The following is a 14,903-nucleotide window of genomic DNA, read 5'->3' as shown; positions in this document are numbered from 1 at the left end:
TTTCAAGTGTTCAGTAGCCACTCGTGGCTGGAGGCTTTTGGATTGGACAGCACAACTGTGGAACAACAGGTTCTGTCTCAGTAACCATCAAGAGGATCAGTCTTCATTATCTTATCTGCTCTCATTAGAGTCCCCTGAGAACTTGGCAATTATAATTTATTGAATAATTATAATAAATGTTCACCTAGGTGAAGGCAATGGCCCCCAATCACATGTAAAATGGCAGGCTTAAAGTACTCTGTCTAAGTAACAGGGCAAAGGGAATTCACACTATTGAGACCTGTATGTGTTAGGAGCTTCATACATTTCATCCTCCCCATGGTCCCTATTGTATAGATGAGAAAAATAGCATGTGGAGAGTTTAGGTTGTCAAGATCATATAGCCACTATGTAAATGAAAAGGGATTTAAGACTATGTAACTCTAAAGCCCGAATTGTCCAATTTAAGAATCATGGCTAGGGCTGGGCGCAGTGGCCCATGCCTGGAATCCTAGCACTTTGGGAGGCTGAGGGGGGCAGATTGCCTGAGCTCAGGGGTTCAAGACCAGCCTGGGCAACACGGTGAAACCCTGTCTATACTAAAGTGCAAAAGAAATTAGCTGGGTGTGGCAACTTGCATCTGTAGTCCCGGCTACTCGGGAGGCTAAGGCAGAAGAATCGCTTGAACCTGGGAGGCGAGATCACGCCAGTGTACTCCAGCTTGGGCGACAGAGCGAGACTCCGTTTCTCTTAAAAAAAAAAAAAAAAAAAAAAAAAGGAATCACAGCTAGAGATTCACTCTCTTCATTAGGGTGGGGAGCCAAGAATCTGCATTATTGTTGTGTACCCTCAGTGATTCTTATAAGGTAGTCCCCACACTACACTTTGAGAAACAGCAAACAAAAGGACTTCTTTCTCAAGCCTTTCTGTAAGCGCAACTCCATGTCCTCCCTGGTCTCCTGTTTGATGGTCATTGGAGATGAGATGATTTTGAGAATCACACCATGCTTTACTCTCTCTCTTTAGCCTGTTCTGAAGAGACCTCATGCAGGGGATTTTTGGTTTGAAAATGAAACAGTCCGGCTCATGCTTTCCAAGAATTTGATAGAAACCAAATTAGAGAGAAAAGAATGTTTCAAGGCAATCTCTGAATCTAGGGATGTTAGTTACAATGACAGTAATAAAAAAGAGAAGATTGTGTGCTTAAAGAATACAAGTTACATATTTGTGCTGAATTGGTTTGGGTTAACAATAGAACAAGGTTTGGTTGTATCTTGCCCTGCTTTTTTTTTTTTTTTTTTTTAATTAAAAAGAAATCTGCATGTCAGTGTTTCTCTATACAATGTACACAATGTGAACTGCAACATCTTAAATGTTTGGCAGGACATTCATGCTCATGACATCACATGCTGAGAGGACAGGGAGGCCACTGTAGGGCTGGCCTCGAAGAGAGGCAGCATCAGTGCTACCATTGAGATGTCCCCACAAAAGAGTGTGTGACAGCCAGATGTGCAGCTTAATGGAGACTGAACCAGGATTGTGGGTGGAACATTGGCACATGCTGCTTATGGCTTGAATAGCAGCTCTTGAGGAATCTATATTTCTCTACCTCATGCAGAATCTTAGAGCTCTGGCTTTGTGGCCCTGTGGCTGGGGGAGGGAGTGGAGATGGAGGAACTTGTCACTGCTCCATGCCCCATTGTTGAAATGGAAAATGTGGAAATGTTAAGCCGTTTCTAGAGGATTGTGGAAGGTAAGAATTGCTTCCAAATACAAAAGATCACCTGATCGTCACAGTTGGGGGCTTTCTTGAATAAAAATGGTTTTATCTTTATATCTCTTATGTTGAATTCTATAGCTATGCTTTTCAAACTGTAGTGTTGATACAGATCACTTGGGGATCTTGTTAAAATGCAGATTCTAATTCAGCAAGTGTGTGGTAGGGCCTGAGGTTTGGCATTTCTGACCAGCTCTCAGGGGATGCTGACGCCGATGGTCCCAGACTCACACCCTGGGTAAACAGACTCTGGAGTATACCTCCTGCGGAAGCACAGATCAGCTTTGTGCATAGACATCGTGAGTGGTGCCTGTTTTTGTGGAAGACACTGGGAGTGGTTCTTTGCCCTTTGAAGTAATTCTGGAGCCTCACTGGCCAGTAATTCTGGTGTAGAATCATTCTTTTGGCTTCAAGGTTTTGTTCCTTATTTAAATATAAACACTCAGTGGTACGCTTGAGCTAAGTACTGACTCTTGAAAGCTGATTATCACATTTTCAGGAAGTTTGCAAGCCAGTTGATGTCATGTTAGGAGCTTGATAGCAGCCATGGTGGGAGAGTCATTCCACAGATATCACCAAACACTGCAGATCATGCATTTCTGCCCCAGCTCCAGCTTCCGGTCAGTTGCTAAAAATTTACCAAGCCACCACTGCTTAGCTCTTGGAGAACCACACATTAAGCTGTATCAGACCTTGTCACTGTAATTGGGAAAGGCTCTATTCCTCCCCTCCCTGAGAAGAAGTTTCGATGAGGGAAGGTGGGTAGAGCTAGGAGTACATGGGGTGACTTCGGGAAAAGAGATGTACCAGCTGCGGTCTCTTGGGGCTGTGTGTGCACTGGTCTCCTTGTTTGTCCTGAGTCTGAGGGTCTTGGTGGCCTGGTAGACAAAGGGCTGCTTCCTCACCTTTTAGTCTGGTTCCTAGGCTTGGAGAGTGGTCGGTACCGGCTTGTATATCAAATACCATGGCTACCAGGTTAGTGCATAAGGCCATCCTATTCTCTTTTGAACTCATATACTTGGGGCGTCACTAATCTGGCTTCTAGAAGTTTCCTGGCAGATTTAGTTTTGAAAGGTCACTTTTTTTCTGATTGTAATAGTAATAATAATATAATGACTCATGTTTATTGAAAGCTTATTCTTTGCCAGACACAGTCCTAGTATTTTATATATACTGACAAATTTAATCTCACAACAACCCTTATGAATTAGGGGCTATTGATATTTCCATTTTACATATAAGGAAATTAAGATAAAGAGGTGTTTTCAAACTGGCTTAAATCACACAACTATCGAGTAATGTATATTTATTGTAGAAAATTTGAACACTGTGGAAAAATACAAAATTAAATAAAAAATCACCCATCATTTCATCATTAATTTCTTTTGTATATATGTTTAGCCATCATTTTATTTTAAAACAAAAACTCTAACATATTCTACATATAAATTTGTTCCTGCTTTAAAAAAATACATACATTTTCTTATATCATTAAGTGGCTTTTCTATGAAAGGATCTTTAATATCTGCATCATAATCCATTGTTTGGAGGTACCATAATCTACTTAATGAATTCCTAAGAATATCTTAGTTGTTTTGGTTTCTTTTCAATTTCTTCTAAGCAATTTTGCCATGAACATCCTTACAGGCAAATTTTTGCACATATACATGATGATCTTTTTAAAGATAAATTCCTAGAAAGGAGTTGCTGGATCATATATTCCAAGTAGTGTTTTAAAAACAGGTTTCTTTTTTTCTTTTTGGTAGGAGGGTGCCTAGTTTCTCCAGCACTAATAATAGAATGCAGCATATCAATTTAATATGCTGTTCTTTTAAAATTATTTGAAATATTTATTTTTTTCAGTTTATTGATGTGGAGTTATATAAGCAAATACTTTTAATAAATGGTGAATTCAAACATTTCAAAAGTATTCATGATGGAAGAAAATGTGTGCAAATGGGATGTGGGGGACTGAAGTTCTGCCTGCCCTATATTATAGTCCTGTTTTAGCTGACCAGTGTCCACAGGGAATGGAATGTTTGTCTTCAGGAGACTTTGTGTGTGGGATACTCTGATTCCAATAGCCCCTGGTTAGGGTGGGAAGCTCTGGGAGAATTGTAGGCTGAACCATTATTTTTATTTCTTCTCAGCATACTATCCCAAACATAATCTACTGAGACCAAAACAAGGCAAGGTAAAATGAATCACTTTCTCTTTTCCCAAGTCTTTTAGACATTAATCTTGTGCTTATGATGGAAAGAAAATGTACCTGGCTTCATTTGCTATCTGATTTTGCTTATTGCTGTTTCAACAAAAGGTCAGGGAAAATGCACATCAAGGAGAGCTTCTAGAAGTGTGATGGGCCCAGGACTGTTGGGGATGACAGCCTCGGCACTGCAGAGCAGCCGAGGACCTTGGGCTGTTCTCTTGGTTTTGAAGTGGCCTCCATGAGCAAGCAGAGCCTTCCCCTCACACAGTTAAGAACCACCACTCATTCATCCTAGTCCACAGGGTGGACCTGGGGATGCAGCTCTTCCCTTCAATTCGGGATTATGACAGACCACTCCTCCCTCACCATGGCCTTTCTCAAACCAGAACAGAGCTCAGATTTGCCTCAGTCATGGAGTATCTAGGCAAGATCTTGAGTCATTTCATTCATTATTTCTAAAGTATGGTATGGGGATCATCAGCATATGACTAATTCAGTAAAATGGAGATTCATGGGTCCTACTCCACATGAATGGAGTAGGGATGGATCCTGGGAATCTGCATTTTACATGACTCTCCAGGTGACTGAGGTGCTCTCTGAATTTGAGAACCATTGAAAAAAGTTCAATGAAAATGGGCATCGGAACAGACCATTGCAGAAAGACGAGTCATATGAAGGAACTGGGAGCCAGAAAGGTAAAGGGATTTCCCCAAGGGTGTATTGCTAAGATGTCATTTCCTATTACCTAGGGCTCTAAAATGAAGGGGTTGTAGTTTTGGGGAGCCGCTCCTTCTCTGAACTAGCCATTCCATCAGAATGAGAGCTGTCTTTATCTTATTTGGCCCATCCTTCTGGTCTTGGGGTGAGTGCCTAATTCAGGCTGGGTCAATCACAGTACCTCACTGCCCTGAGATAACTGGGATTGGCCCAGGAGGGCAGCTTTTCATCTAAACTGGACCAGCCAGAGCCCATTCTTTATTGGAGCCATGGGATAGAGCACATTTCTCTGATAGCAAAACTGGAAAGGTGTGAGTCTAGAAGCTCTTAGCAAGCTGCCATTCAAGCTCTGTGGAAAGAGTGAGTCTGGGAAAATGAGGCCAAAATGCAGAGAGAAGTGGAGGCCATAGAACAGAGAGTTCCATGATATATGGGGAGCTTGATTCCATAGTTTCTGAGGCCAGCTTCATAAAAGCCATTTGGTTACATAAACCAATACCTCCACCAATTCTTTTACTTTTCCTATTTGAGTTTTGTCAATTGCAACCAAAAGAATTCTGACTTGGCAGAGACTCTGTTTATAGACACATTCCTACAAAGTCCAAGTCTGTTTTTCCCTCTTCCTTTGGAGGATTTCACCTTTTCTTTCATCAGCCATGTGTTCTGAATGGAACTATGGCCTTCCTTTGCCAGAACGTTAGGTCCAGAAGATGGATGTGTGACCCAAGTCAGGCCAATCAAGTTCTCTCCTGGAACTTTTCAAACTGCAGTTGTGAGAGGACACCGTTTTTCTCCATTTAGAAGAGCTTCTAGTATCCATGGTGTCCGTAAGTCTTGTGAAGAAGCTTATCTGTAGGAAGGGAGAGGAAGCAGAAATGAGAGATAGAGAGCAGGGAGCCCGACAACGTTGAGGTGTCTCATTCTAGGTGACCCTGGAGGAGCCAGCGACATAGTTTTTGGTCAAAGGAAGTATGACGTGAGTCACTGTCACTTTCAATCAAAAAAGTCTACGAGGATAGAGGGCTTCCTGAAACAATTGGTTTAGACCTTAATCCTGAGGAGGTCTCATATGTGGGCTGCTGCTTGTAAATTTATGCAAGGAAAAAGGGTGAGGTTTTATCACTAACGTTTATCCTAACTTAAACCCATAGACACCTTCCTCACCCACCTCCACCACACGTGTACTCCCCCCATACCTCTATTCCCTATACTAGCTGGCTAAATCAGAGTTCAGGAAAAAAGCAACCACCTTAGGATTTCAAACAGAGGGAATTTAATACAGGGAATTGGTTGTAGATAATGGAACAGTCGAGAAGTCAAGCAAGATGGTGAGGTAACTCAGAGTTTGGCAATAGCTGGAAGCCACTAACAGGGGATGAAGAGGCAATAGGAGGAGGCTATGAATAGAACCCAGAGGCTAGGGCCACCTAGGGGGATCTGAGACCATGGTGGGACTGCCTCTTGAGGGCTAAGACCACAGAGGGAAGGGGTCTTGTAGGATCTGGGACCAGGGAGGTGACTCAGCCCCTGCTAAATACACTACCCAAAGCAGAGCAAAAGAGGGAAAAATACCGTGGTTTCTCCCCTTCTCCTGCCCTCCAGTCATCTGCCAGTGCCTCTCTTTGGTTGACCTACCCAGTCAGAAGTCCAGGGAGCCTGGAAAATGTAGACAGAGGGCAGGCCAGACAATGGCTCTCAGAGCACATGCACAGTTAAGCCTGAATATGGCAGGAACAGATCAAGGAATAGAGAGCCTCAAAATCTGGAAGCTGCTCAGACCTCATGGGGCAGAGTAGGGGCTATTCTCTGAGTGTCTGCCAGTAAATACTTCACAAATGAGTGCTGGGCTTGCTTAGGACATTGATTCAAAACCGATTCCCAAATCTACCTTCCCTGTTGGAACTGGTCATGCTTTGGGTACACACAGAAGGTCCTACAATACTACTGCTCAGGTTCAGGGATGCCTCCGTTTCTCTTCCTCTGCTTGCTCTCTGGAATCCAAGCCAGATCCTGGTTCTGAACTACCTTCTTTCCCATTAATGCTACCGTGATTGTCCACTCTGGAGCTTCTCCCCTCTCCATTCTTGCTGTCTCTGTCTCTCCTCAAGACCGCACCATTTCCTTCCTGGATGCCTCTTGCCTTTCCTCCTTCGTGTCTAGCTTCCCCTTTGTCAATACCAAGATCTCAACAGGTGCTTCCCTGGCTTGTCATCCTTTGAGTTCCCCCTTTGCCCACTGCATAAAATGCAACTGCCTTAGCTTGGCATGCAAGGCCCTTCAGAAACCTACCTGGCTTTTATTAAAAATATTCACATAAGGATCTTTGATTATGAGCAAGAGAAACAGACTCTGGATAGACGAAACAAAGGAGGGATTTTTTTCGGGGGGAGGGGGGAGATTGGAAAATAGGGTTTCGGGGGAAGAAAATTTAGTTTTTCAGAAAAACCAAACTCAGAGAAGGGCAAGCAAAAAGTAGACAGTTTTGCAAGGGTTCTGTTGCTAGGATGAAGGAACTCCAGCTGTGTTCAGTCTTTTCGTCACTTGGTTTAAGATTAAAATACCAGAAGGTAGCATCTGGTTGGCTTAGAAAAGTCATGTGCCTGCCCCTGAGCCCATCACTGTATGTAGCTAGGGAAATTGGGCCAGGCCTAGGTCTTATGCTCTCTCTCTATTTTTTTTTCCCTGTGGGTTGGTGGGGGTGAAAAAGAGGAGGGTCTCCCCCCAAAAATTAAGGTGCCTAAGGGACGTGAATGCTGAAAGAATCCAAAGTAACACATGTCTGTTACATTCACCAATATCCCAAAGTATGATTCAATCATTCTCATTGTCTCCTCCCTGCCCATTGCCCTATAATCTCATCAAGATGGTCTTTGGGAGAGAATCAATTATCACTAAACAAGCGACTCTTTATAAGAACAATATCCTGGAGAATTATTGTAAATTTTAAACTCTTTCCCTAAAACTATTTACATTTTCAGTAAATCTAAAAAGCTTTTATTAATGAAAAATCTCCCCTCATTCTGCCTTCTGTTCAGAATGGAACAGAATTCTGAATAAGCAGGCTTTCAGGGAATGAGGTTAGATACATAATTCATGGCTGTGCTGTGTTTCACATCTGGGCTTCTTTAGAGCTTATTGATATTTGATTAAGACTTTAAAAATTTCATATTATTTAAAAATTCACAAATTCTTAAAACTTTGATCATCTTTTTTTTTTTTTGAGACGGAGTCTCGCTCTGTCGCCCAAGCTGGAGTGCAGTGGCGTGATCCTGGCTCACTGAAAGCTCCGCCTCCTGGGTTCATGCCATTCTCCTGCCTCAGCCTCCCGAGTAGCTGGGACTACAGGCGCCCGCCACCGCGCCCGGCTCATTTTTTGTATTTTTAGTAGAGACGGGGTTTCACCATGGTCTCGATCTCCTGACCTTGTGATCCACCCGCCTCGGCCTTCCAAAGTGCTGGGATTACAGGCGTGAGCCACCGCGCCCGGCCAAAACTTTGATCATCTTAAAATGAGTTTTGTGAGTGTCTGCTAAAATCATATTATTCATTCATTCATTCGTTTGTTAAATAGTTAACTAATCAAGCAAACATTTAATGAGCACTTGTTATGTGCCAGCCATGCATTAGCCACCAGATATAAAAAGGAAGCACAGAGACAGTACCAGGCTCAAATAACTCAGAGTCTAGTGGCAAAGTCAGGCATGTCATGAATAATAATGATATTAGTTTGTTATCATTGTCATCTTTAATCTTTGAAAAGTTACACTTCAAATAATTGAATTCTTTTCTTTTTTTAAGACAGAGGCTCACTCTGTTGCTCAGGCTGCAATGCAGTGGCGTGATCTTGGCTCATGGAAACCTCCACCTCCTGGGCTCAAGTGATTCTCATGCCTCAACTTCCTGAGTAGCTGGGATTACAGGCGTGAGCCACCATACCAGGCTAATTTTTGTGGTTTTAGTAGAGATGAGGTTTTGCCATGTTGGCCAGGCTGGTCTCAAACTCCCGGCCTCAAGTGATCCACTCATCTCCCCCTCTCCAAGTGCTGGGATTACAGGCACGAGCCACTATGCCCGGCCCTGGCTGAGAGGGTAAAATAAAATACCAGCAGACACACATCATTGCACAGATTAAAGATAAGAGGTTAAAGAATATTTGATGTGGTCGGGTGTGGTGGCACGTGCCTGTAATCTTAGCACTTTGGGAGGCCGGGGCGGCCGGATCATGAGGTCAGGAGATTGAGACCATCCTGGCCAACATGGTGAAACCCTGTCTCTCCTAAAAATACAAAAATTAGCTGGGCGAGGTGGCGCGTGCCTGTAATCCCAGCTACTCGGGAGGCTGAGGCAGGAGAATCGCTTGAACTAGGCAGTCAGAAGTTGCAGTGAGGTGAGATGGTGCCATAGCACTCCAACCTGGCAACGGAGTGAGACGACATCTCAAAAAAAAAAAAAAAAAAAAAAAAAAGGAGGAATATTTGATGTATAAATGCATACTAACTTCAACTACGTCTTCCCCCAAGGTTGTACCTTTTTTGTGGGTGTGGAAAGTCAGTCAATTCCTAAACTTCCTAAAGTTTATTGACTTAATATGAGCAAAAACAATGAGATACTGGCGGAGAAGTGCCGTCTTCAGGCTTCTGTGGGATGTCCTGCTGAGACCTGCGGAGGAGCACGCTGTTTCTTCTTAGAGCTGGAACTTAGTTGAAGGCATCACTCTTTTGCTTGTCAGAATAATTAAAAAACTCTCCAGGTGTCAGAACTCAGCTTCTACTGTGTCAAGTGCAGCAAAAACATAGCTGACTCAGTGGCACTGGCATGTACATAAAATGCATGGCCAGATACAGTTTAGCAGAGCAGAGTGGAGAATTGAAGCAATGATTCTCATGCATATGTTACACATATTTTCTCTGCTTCTTTGCATGCTCCATTGTCCCATCAGACTTCACTTAAAAAATACCAGTTCAGGCCAGGCATGGTGGCTCACGCCTGTAATCCCAGCACTTTGGGAGACCGAGGTGGGCAGATCACCTGAGGTCAGGAGTTCGAGGTCAGCCTGGGCCAACATGGTAAAACCCCATCTCTACTAAAAATACACAAATTAGCCAGGTGTAGTGGTGTGTGCCTGTAATCCAGCTACTTGGGAGGCTGAGGCAGGAGAATCACTTGAACCCGGGAGGCGGAGGTTGCAGTGAACCGAGTTCTCACCACTGCACTCCAGCCTGGGAGACAGAAAAGGACTTTGTCCCCTCCACCAAAAAAACAAAACACCAGTTCAATGACCAAATTATTAAGAATTTCAAGATGTTGACAGCCGAGCATTAAACCAAGTGCTGGGTCCTTCTGCTTGCGGGGCCTGTGAGATCGCACAGGTTGCATGTCCATGAAGCTGGTCCTGGCCTTTATTCTAGCAGGCTGGGAGCCTAGATAAAATTTGGATTAAGTCTGTAAGAATAAGACAATAGATTTTGGGGGAAACTTGTAGCCTAAGTCACACTTTCTAACAATTCTATAAGGAAGGTGTCATCTCCTTTTTCCATGTTAAGAGATTGGGCTTCAGGGAGATGAGGTAACGAGCCAAGATTACAGAGCTGGCAAGTATCAAGGTCAATATTTGAACTCAAGTCTTCTGAAGTTAAGGCCAGTTCTCTTACTGCTATGGTATGCTTAGAGTTTATGAAATGAAACTAAATTATGTTTCATAAACTACAGTAAGGTGAGAATGTAAAAAACACACCTTTCTCATAGGATATTACAGAAACACAATTTTACTTAAAACAGTAACAATACAACACACATGTATTTATTCACTTAATTCTTACAGCAGTCCCATGAGTTAGAGGCTGTTAACATACCCATTTTATAGATGAGAAAACAGAGGCATGGAGAGGTTAAGTAAATTGCCTAAGGTTCTACAGCCAGAATTATAAACTTTGCAGTCTGGATGTAAAGCCTGAGGTATTAACCGCTACTCTAGCCTTCAAGTGGAACTTACTCCCTAAGAAAGTGGAATGAAGGCCAGATGCAGTGGCTCATGCCTGTAATCCCAGCATTTTGGGAGGCCTAGGCAGGAGGATTTCTCGAGCCCAGGAGTTAAAGACTAGCCTGGGCAACATGGAGAAACTCTGTCTCTACAAAAAATAGAAAGATTAGCCTGGCGTGTTGGCGCACACCTATAGTCTCAGCTAGCCAGGAGTCTGAGATGGGAGGATTGCTTGAACCTGGGAGGTCGAGGCTGCAGCAGTGAGCCTTGATGGCACCGCTGCACTCCACCCAGGGTGAGAGAATGAGACTCTGTTAAAAAAAAAAAAAAAAAAAAGAAAGAGAATGGAAAGTCATTTTAATAAAAGGACAGATTCAGACTTATTAGAAGATTTTTAGTCCAGGTGCAGTGGCTCATGCCTGTAATCCCAGCACTTTGGGAGGCTGAGGCAGGTGGATCACTTGAGGTCAGAAGTTTGGAGTAATCGAAGCCACCCAATATAGTGAAACCCTGTCTCTACTAAAAAACGAAAAAATCAGCCAGGCGGTGGCAGCCATAACCCGGAAGCATTGGGAGGCTGAGGCAGGAGAATCACTTGAACCTGGGAGGCAGAGGTTGCACTGAGCTGGGGCGAGGAAGCACTGCACTCCCAGCCTGGGCCATGCATAGAGCCAAGTTGTCTCAAAAAGCAGAGAGAGAGAGAGAGAGAGAAAGAGAGAGAGAAAGAGAAAGAAAGAAAGAAAGAAGGAAAGAAAGAAAGAAAGAAAGAAAAGCTGTTACAGCTGGGAAGGAAGAAGGAAGGAAGAAAGAAAGAAAGAATGAAAGAGGGCCAGGCACACTGGCTCACACCTATAATCCCAGCACTTTGGGAGGCCAAGGTGGGTGGATCACCTGAGGTCAGGAGTGGAGACCAGCCTGGCCAACGGCTAAACCCCGCCTACTAAAAAAATACAAAAAAGTAGCTGGATGTGGTGGTGCATGCCTGTGATCCCAGCTACTCGGGAGGCAGAGGCAGGAGGATCGCTTGAACCTGGGAGGCAGAGGTTGCATTGAACCAAGATTGTGCCACTGCACTTCTGTCTGGGTGACAGAGTGAGACTCCATCTCAAAAAAAAAAAAAAATTTAACACAAATATTTTCCCAGTTAAAAAATATTAGTTTAGGGGTAGGGTTAAATTCTGGACCTCATGGTTTTTCAAAACAGATTTTCTTAGAAAATAATCCTTTGTCTGTAGTCAATTGGAAAATAAAGGGAACTCAAGCTTCTCTATGATATAAGGGCTCTTGGATATTTGTATCTCTGGAAAGAGGAAATATAGACTCATATTCTCTACCACTTCACAAACAGATTTTCAGGACATAAAGGAAATTCGCTAGGGAAGGAAATAAACTCTCTGGTAGGCCTTGAGGTCCTAATTAATGACAGGGATGTATGCAGAAAGTAAAGGCACACACAAATGCTTTTTGGTAGATGTGGTTCACCGGGGGCAGCACTTGTTAGCAAGTCCCAGTGTTGTTAAGGTGAGGGAATGGACAGTGTTCAGGCTGTCGATTTGGTTGGCAAACAAAATGCCAAAATGAGTGGGTATGCTCTGTTTTCAGCAAAGAAATCATTGGGCTGGAAAACCCTCAAAATATCAATCATTCAACAAGACCTCTTTAGGAAAATGATATTAGGATTTTTGCACATAGCCCTTTTGAAGTTAACCAGTTTTGGCTTAAAACTTGAAAATAAAACAAGAGCGTACACTAGATCAAGAGGTCTTTTTAAGCCACTTTTGATCCTGGAAGACCCCTAGAGGGAAAACAGAGCCTTGGTTTTGTTAAAAAAAAAAAAAAAAAAAAAAAAATTGGCTTCAGGATGGAAAAGAAAGAGAGCCAGGATTCTGATTTCTCAGTCCTGCACTTTCCCTCCAAGGGAGGGTGCTGGGCCAAGCTGTGGCTGGGAGGCCATCAAAGACTCCTTCTGTGTATTAGGATTTGGAATTTATTTCTGATGTCATGATAAGGACAAAAGAATCTCGCACTGTGTCAGGCCGGGGTAGCTGCTGTGCTCCTGATGGGGAGAAGGATTGGGTAAGTGTCCTCCTGGAGGACACTTTGGAGGGCCACCTCCAAAGCCAGGCATTGTCTCCGGAACAAATCCAACTTTCATTTCGTAGCCTGTTAGAGAGTTGTTCTCCATGAATGCCTCTGAACCCTCCTTGAACCCCAGAATGTTTCAGCTGGCACTGTCACTTGAAGTTAACAAGTTCCATATGTTTACCCTCCATGGTGAAAGTTGTTTTTCTTTTTATTTGTTCTCAAATTGTCTGCTGTCCCTTTGCCCCATCCCTAGTTCATTTGGTTGCCACCAGATTTGCTCTCCTCATCTCATTAGGTCATTAAATGAATTCCAGCACCTAAAAAGAGCCGTTTTTAAGATTCAAGTTTTACTGAAGAATTGAGGTAAAATATTTTGTGGGCAACTGAAGATATGGGTACAACAGTAAGTGGATTAGCTTCACATGCATCCACCTTCTAACCTGTTAAGTGGAAACAAAAGTTCCACAGGATGTGTGAGAAGAAAACAAAACATGTTTCCATCTCATTTTCAAAGCACTAAATTGCTATATAAGTGATAACAATGCCTCTAATTTCCATCTATGTTTTTTTTTTTTTCCAAAAACCAGCTGGGCATTTTTTAGAAACTTAATAGAATTCATCATATACATGAATTCAAATTAGTGTGTTCTTAGGGAAGATACTAGAATGTGCCTTTGTTCTGTCAAATGAATTTAGTTTTTAGTGATCAGATCTTGAGAGTTTGCTAGAAAATGCTACTAAACTTCAAGATATAATTCTTCTCTAATATACTTTCTTATATGGATAGATAATTCCACATTTTTGTCTTTTAACCAGTAGTGTAGCTTAAATGTTAGGCCACCAAAATTTTTAGAGAGGATTTCTCTCCCTTTGATTATTATAAAATAAATAGACCATGGCCTCCCAACAGCTTCGTTTTCTCTCCCCACTCCCCCCTTTTTATATCTTTCTTCACATTTTCTGTATAGGACTCATGCCATTTTTTATATCTATACTATCAGATCTTATAAGAAGATTCTCATTCTGCAAACTTTTATTAACTATCTCCTCTGGCAATAAATGTACATACGTATGTTTAATTGTTTATACAGATGTGCAACTGTAGTATTGTATCATGTACAGCATAAAATGTACACAAAAAGTTAAAGAATAAGAAAAAATGAAATAATATTTTAATTTTATTTAAAATAAAATAAATTTTATTTAGAATAAAATTTTAATTTTATTTCATATTATTTATTAATGATACAAACTTTTTTCTTTTTTTGTTAGTCATAACATTTTAGTGAAATCAATATTTGAACCTACTTCATTGTTTAATATTTGGGATAAAAACATTCAAAAGTCTGATTCTTAGTTCAGTGAATTTTATTACTTGGTTTCAGTGGCTGCTTTAGCTGAAAAAAAAAATCTCGTCTGGATACACAGAACCATACAGCAGAAATACATAATCATATCATTATACCCTGTGTCAAAGGGTATAATGCAAAGATTTATATTAAAAATTTTGCAGATTTACATTAAAATTTGGCAGTAGTTTCTCCGTTTTCCTTCATGCCTTTCAGTTGTTCTTGCAAGCTAATCAGAATATGTTGCATTTTTGTATTTCTTTTTCTTTTTCTTTTTTTTTTTTTTGAGATGGAGTCTTGCTCTGTCACCCAGGCTGGAGTGCAACAGCGCAATCTTGGCTCACTGCAGCCTCCACCTCCCAGGTTCCAGCAATTCTCCTGCCTCAGCTTCCCAGGTAGCTGGTATTACAGGCACACACAACCACACCCAGCTACTTTTTGTATTTTTAGTAGAGATGGGGTTTCACCATGTTGGCCAGGCTGGTCTCAAATTCCGGACCTCAGATGATCTCCCTGCCTCGACCTCCCAAAGTGCTAGGATTACAGGTGTGAGCCACTGTGCCCGGCTGCATTTTTGCATTTCTAAATGGCTTGAAAGCCCATGGAGACTCTTGATTTGTAAGATTACTTAACCAGGTTTAAAAATTCTAAGTTTTCTGTATATATGATAGGACTATTTTTATGGATGACACATCAATATTTTCATTAATAAGATAATATACCTGTCCAAATATCTTTGCTCAAAATGGTCTCTCCAGAGAACTCATTTCCTTTGAAAAGCAATTGCTTTCTCATGAGTTCACAGAT

The 14,903-nt window shown here is 42.1% G+C and overlaps 1 long non-coding RNA gene across 1 annotated transcript in view; it reads left to right on the top strand.

Moving 5' to 3' along the window:
* The first annotated feature begins 728 nt into the window (after positions 1–728).
* The window catches only part of LOC116273803, a 23,972-nt gene continuing 9,797 nt past the window's right edge, over positions 729–14,903 (top strand). The window contains exon 1 of the long non-coding RNA XR_004182215.1: positions 729–2,731. This is a non-coding gene — a long non-coding RNA (uncharacterized LOC116273803). The remainder of the gene's footprint in view (positions 2,732–14,903) is intronic.

The sequence above is a fragment of the Papio anubis genome, chromosome 2 (assembly GCF_008728515.1).
Source record: "Papio anubis isolate 15944 chromosome 2, Panubis1.0, whole genome shotgun sequence".
NCBI classification, from domain to species: Eukaryota; Metazoa; Chordata; class Mammalia; order Primates; family Cercopithecidae; genus Papio; species Papio anubis.
The sequence above is the reverse complement of the archived record's forward strand: the minus strand, read 5'-3'. Positions and strand labels throughout refer to the sequence as shown.